The following is a 5240-nucleotide window of genomic DNA, read 5'->3' as shown; positions in this document are numbered from 1 at the left end:
AGCTTAGAAGGAAAGTGAAAATAATTTTGACCCTTCACGTTTTCACCCGCCTCCCTGCACAAACAGACTGGCAATTCACAAGGAAATGCAAGGTTTTCAACATCCAACAGCTTGGAGTAATGAAAAGAAAAAAAAGTCAGAAGTAAAACACTCTATACAGTGCTTTTCCTTGTCCTTTCTCAAACTCAAAAGGGGCTCAAGCAATAACATTCTCCTTCTGAGTTGAAACCAGCAGGGGCGTAGGCGGCCCCCGGGACAGTGCCCCTTTCATGGAAGTTGAGTGAAGACTGGGCTTATTCATAGGACTTGCTGGGCTGTGAGACCACACCCTTTCTGGGCTGCAGCTTACTGACCTCGACGGGGCAGTATGGGATCCCTTCCTTAGTGGGAGCACCCTGAGGTGAACGCTTTTATGTTGGGTCTGATCTGTCACTCTTGATGGTTGGGCTCTCAAAGCGCATTTCCTAAGATGCTGCCACGTGCCAAGCCTGGAAACCAGGGCACTGGTCCTGCGAGGAGACAGACACGCACACCCTGAATCATGAGACCTTTTTTATGCCGCTGGCTCATATGATAAACGCCGACTGCCAGCTGTCTGTGCCAGCTCCAACAGAAGGGGGGGCTGGGGGTGCCCACCTGCATAGAAGAGGGCAGCCAAGGAACCGGATGGAACAGCTACTTCTTAGACTGCGCCCTGATCAAGCACATATTTCCAAAGATGTTCTTATTCATGCATGTAGGATTCAGAAGATAGCAGTTTTTTATGTTATATATTTCATCACACTTAAAAGTATTTTCCTTGCCATTATGGGAGGTCTGGGGGAGGTGTTGGTGGAGATTGTAGGAGGCAGCTCTCTTTTCTCATCAAGACACCTCTCAGGTGGCCCTGGCCGGTTGGCTCAGTGGTAGAGCGTCGGCCTGACGTGCAGAAGTCCCGGGTTCGATTCCCGGCCAGGGCACACAGGAGAAGCGCCCATCTGCTTCTCCACCCCTCCCCCTCTCCTTCTTCTCTGTCTCTCTCTTCCCCTCCCGCAGCAGCCGAGGCTCCATTGGAGCAAAGATGGCCGGGCGCTGGGGATGGCTCCTTGGCCTCTGCCCCAGGCGCTAGAGTGGCTCTGGTTGCAACAGAGCGACGCCCTGGAGGGGCAGAGCATCGCCCCCTGGTGGGCAGAGCGTCGCCCCCTGGTGGGCGTGCTGGGTGGATCCCGGTCAGGCGCATGCGGGAGTCTGTCTGACTGTCTCTCCCGTTTCCAGCTTCAGAAAAATACAAAAAAAAAAAAAAAAAAAAGACACCTCTCGGGCTGTTGCTAGCCAGCCCTACATCAGGCACCAGAGTGGCATCCAGTGCTGTCACTGCTGCAGAGCAGGTTACTGTGTCACAGGGAGTCACCATACAAATTCAAAATATAAAATACAGGGTAATGAGTGCTGCTCATTAACCCATTAACCCATTCTAGATCATTCTTTCATTGTTAATTGAGCACCTACTGTGAGCCTGCCACAGTCCTGGACCCTGAGAGTATGAGAGTCCCTGTTCCTTGAACTCACAGAATGGGAGACCCTAGGAGTAGAGGTTGCCTGATCAAATACAGGATGGCCGGTTAAACGGGAACTTCAAAAAAAACAAAGCACAGGTTTTTAGTATAACTATGCTTCGTGCAGTATCGTGGTTGGCAAAGTTTGGCAGCCCTTTCTAGGAGAACGCAAAGGGCCAAGGAAAAGGAGGAAAGACTCCTGTCTGGTCCCTGCTGAAGTGGCGTCTCCTCCTGGAGGCCTCCGTGACTACCTCTGCACCTGAGTTAGTCTGCAATGACAATGTGCACATATGTGTTCATCATCAGTCTCACCCAGGAGAATGAAAGCCCCTCCCAGGCAGGGTCCTTTTTTGCCCTCTTCGTGGTCCTAATTCCCAACAAGTCAGTGTGTAGTCACAGCTTGTACTGTGAATGCTCCTGGGGAGATGGAAGGAGGGCATTGCACTAGGCTAAATACCTAAAAGTGGGTTGTTGGGTCACATGGTAGGTGACAGTTGAACTTTTAAAGAAATTGCCTGTTTTCCAGAATGGCTGTACCATTCTGCATTTGAGAGGGTAGAGTTTTATTGATCTTTCTTTTATTTATCCCTTCTTTTGTTTATTTTTAAAGTTTTACTGACATACGACTTAACATGCCATCTTACATGTAAAACTAGATGAACACCCCACCCAGATCAGGACGTAGCACATTTACAGCACTTCGTCCCAGTAAGACCCCACAATCCTGCAAAGGAATCGCTATCCCGACTTGAATCACTCCAGATTAGCATTGCCTGTTTTAGAACTGCACTGCAGCGGGGTCACAGTGCACTCAATCTCCGGTCTGCCTTACTCCACTCCACACTCGGCCATCCCTCCAGGTGGATGTATATCACAGGCTTTGTTGCGCTGCTGAGCAGTGCTGCATTGTACGCACGAGCCTCAAACTATGTGTACTGCCTTCCTGTGAGGGACATTTGGGTTGGACCCAGTGACTGGTTGTTAATAATAAAGCTGCTCTGAGTCTTCCTGCCTGTGTGTTTCTCATGTTTTTGGTGGAAGTGAGCACTGAGTTCTGTTGGGTATAAACCCAGGAGTAGAATTAACTCAGCATGTCTAGCATTGAACTGCCATACAATTCTCCAAGAGGCGGACCCCTTCACCGCCCCCACAGAACGTGGCGGACTGCTGCTCTGAGCCCGGCACTGGGCCCTGCCGGACCTTTTCATTATGGGATTTCTGGCGGAAGTCTAGCAGCACCTCACCGCAGTTTTAAAGCTCATTTCCCCGGTGACTAATGATGCTGAGCATCTTTTGTTTATTGGCCATTTGGATGCCTTTTTGTGAGGCCCCTGTTTAAATCTTTAACCCATTTAAAAATATTGGGTTATCTGTGTTGAGCTTTCTCATGCAGGAGAATGAAGGTGGTGTGATGTCTCTAAACCTAGGCAACGTTCACCTCAGAGAGAAAATGGGCCTCAGCCCAGGGACAAAAGGTGCTTTTGGGGGTGTGAAGGGGAACAAAGGGGAGGGGAGCTGTCCTCTCTTGAACCCCCGCATGGCACTGATGCTTCTGAGTGGTTGGTTCCTCACCTCAAAGATCCTGAATGCCCCTTGCCCACGCCTGGCTGTCCTCACTGCCCCTTTAGGAAATCCTGGGAGACTGGGGTCTTGGGCGAGACCAGCTTTTTCCCCTGGGTCATGGTGCAGACCGCTCTTCACAACCAGCAGGCCCTCTATTGAATGAGGACCCTTCTGGTGGGCGGAGTGAGGCAGGCTGCTGTTGGGTGACAGCCCAAGGGGAGTTGTGACACCTGGGTGCCCCCGGCCATGCGTGGGAGCGGGCCCAAAGGCAGAGTGCCATGAAGAACCTGTCCAGCGCTTGGCGCGTAGAAAGTGCATTCATCAATGGCAGCCGCTGCTGTGGTTAGTGTCACAGTGGTCTGCATGGGTCAGGCTTTACCTGTCTAAAGTTGTGGGACAGCAAGAGGGGCATTGGATGCATCCAACAGGCTCAGAAAATTCTGGGCATTTCCTTTGTATAGCAATAATTCAGTATACCTCACCCCCATGGACTATAACAGGGGTCGGGAACCTTTTTGGCTGAAGAGCCATGAACGCCCCATATTTTAAAATGTAATTCCATGAGAGCCATACAACGACCCATGTACATTACACATTATCCATTAAAAATTTGGTGTTGTCCCAGAGGACAGCTGTGATTGGCTCCAGCCACCGCAACCATGAACACGAGCAGTAGGAAATGAATGGATTGTAATACATGAGAATGTTTTATATTTTTAATGTTATTATTTTTTTATTAAAGATTTGTCTGCAACCCAGATGCAGCCATCAAAAGAGCCATATCTGGCTCACGAGCCATAGGTTCCCGACCCCTGGACTAAAAGCTGCATGAGGCCAGAAATTATGCCTGTCTTGTTTACTGCTATATTCCCAATGCCTAGAACAGTGATACATACTTGGGGGTCTGATAGATGTTCACTGAATGACTGAAAGTTATTTAAACGGTGCCAGCCTGTCACTGCTCCTAAGATCTGGCTGTAGAGTAGGGCAGTGGTCCCCAATCCCCAGGCTGCAGACCGGTACCGGTGCATGGGCCATTTGGTACCGGTCCACAGAGAAAGAATAAATAACTATTTCTGTTTTATTTATATTTAAGTCTGAACGATGTTTTATTTTTTAAAAATGACCAGATTCCCTCTGTTATATCCATCTAAGACTCACTCTTGACGCTTGTCTCAGTCACGTGATACATTTATCCTTTCCACCCTAAAGGCTGATCTGTGAAAATATTTTCCGACATTAAACCGGTCCGTGGCCCAAAAACGGTTGGGGACCACTGGAGTAGGGGGAATGCGGCTGGGGGTGGAAGAGTGTGGAGAAGTTCAGAGAAGAACAGGAGCCAATCTGGATGGAGCTGGAGAGAGAGACTGAGGAGCTGGCGAGGCCAACGGCATGCCCAAATCTGATAGGTTCTGGGCAGGTGAGGTCTCCCGGGTGAAGTTTACAGCTAATGGCCCATGCCTTCTCCCACCCCAGGCTCTCCACTCACTGCACACATAGCCGGGCCCAAACAGCAGGAGCCTCTCTCTGTTCTGCTTAGTTTTCCAAACTCTGTTCTGTCCACCAAAAATCAGGGCCTACCCTGGCCAGGTCTCAAGGAGACTAAACTTCCCCTTAGTGGAAAGATGGGGAGGGTCTGTTTCTCTAAGGTCTGGAACTAGCAGGCAGAAGGAAAAAATACAAAATCCCATTAGCAACAAGGACTTCCTGGAGGCCACCAGATGCGAGCCGAGGCTGACTTCCCACAGAACACAATCAAGTGAAAATTTCCCTCATTAGTGAAGCTTCAGTCTCCCTGAAGTGTGGGACAGCAAGGGCGTTCTCAAGCGCTAGATAAACACAGTAACCAAGATAATTATAACAACACGGACTATGAGTGAGCTTGAGTAATCATTCTAGCTTGGGGGCAGAGGGAAAAATCAACACCACTCCTAGCGCGTTCATTGATTTTTCAAACATTGATTCAGCACCTACTTTGAGGTAGACACTGTGCTAGGATGTCCTACAGAAATGAGTAAGACATTGGGCCCGTTCTCAAAAACGGTATGGCTTCGTGGGAGCCAGCCAGCTTTGAGCATGAGATCAGAGGTTTGCAACTTTTCCCATTCTGGGTCAAAGATGTGCCATCAAGGAACTTAGCTG

At 49.5% G+C, this 5240-nt stretch overlaps 1 non-coding gene across 1 annotated transcript; it reads left to right on the top strand.

Annotated features, from left to right (window-relative positions):
• Positions 1-883: 883 nt before the first annotated feature.
• TRNAV-GAC (transfer RNA valine (anticodon GAC)) lies at positions 884-959 on the top strand. Its single transcript has one exon. It is a non-coding gene; the product is annotated as a tRNA-Val (tRNA).
• Positions 960-5240: the final 4281 nt, after the last annotated feature.

This window comes from Saccopteryx bilineata, chromosome 2 (genome assembly GCF_036850765.1).
Source record: "Saccopteryx bilineata isolate mSacBil1 chromosome 2, mSacBil1_pri_phased_curated, whole genome shotgun sequence".
Taxonomy (NCBI): domain Eukaryota; kingdom Metazoa; phylum Chordata; class Mammalia; order Chiroptera; family Emballonuridae; genus Saccopteryx; species Saccopteryx bilineata.
Note: the sequence above shows the minus strand (reverse complement) of the source record. Positions and strands in the feature narration are given on the sequence as shown.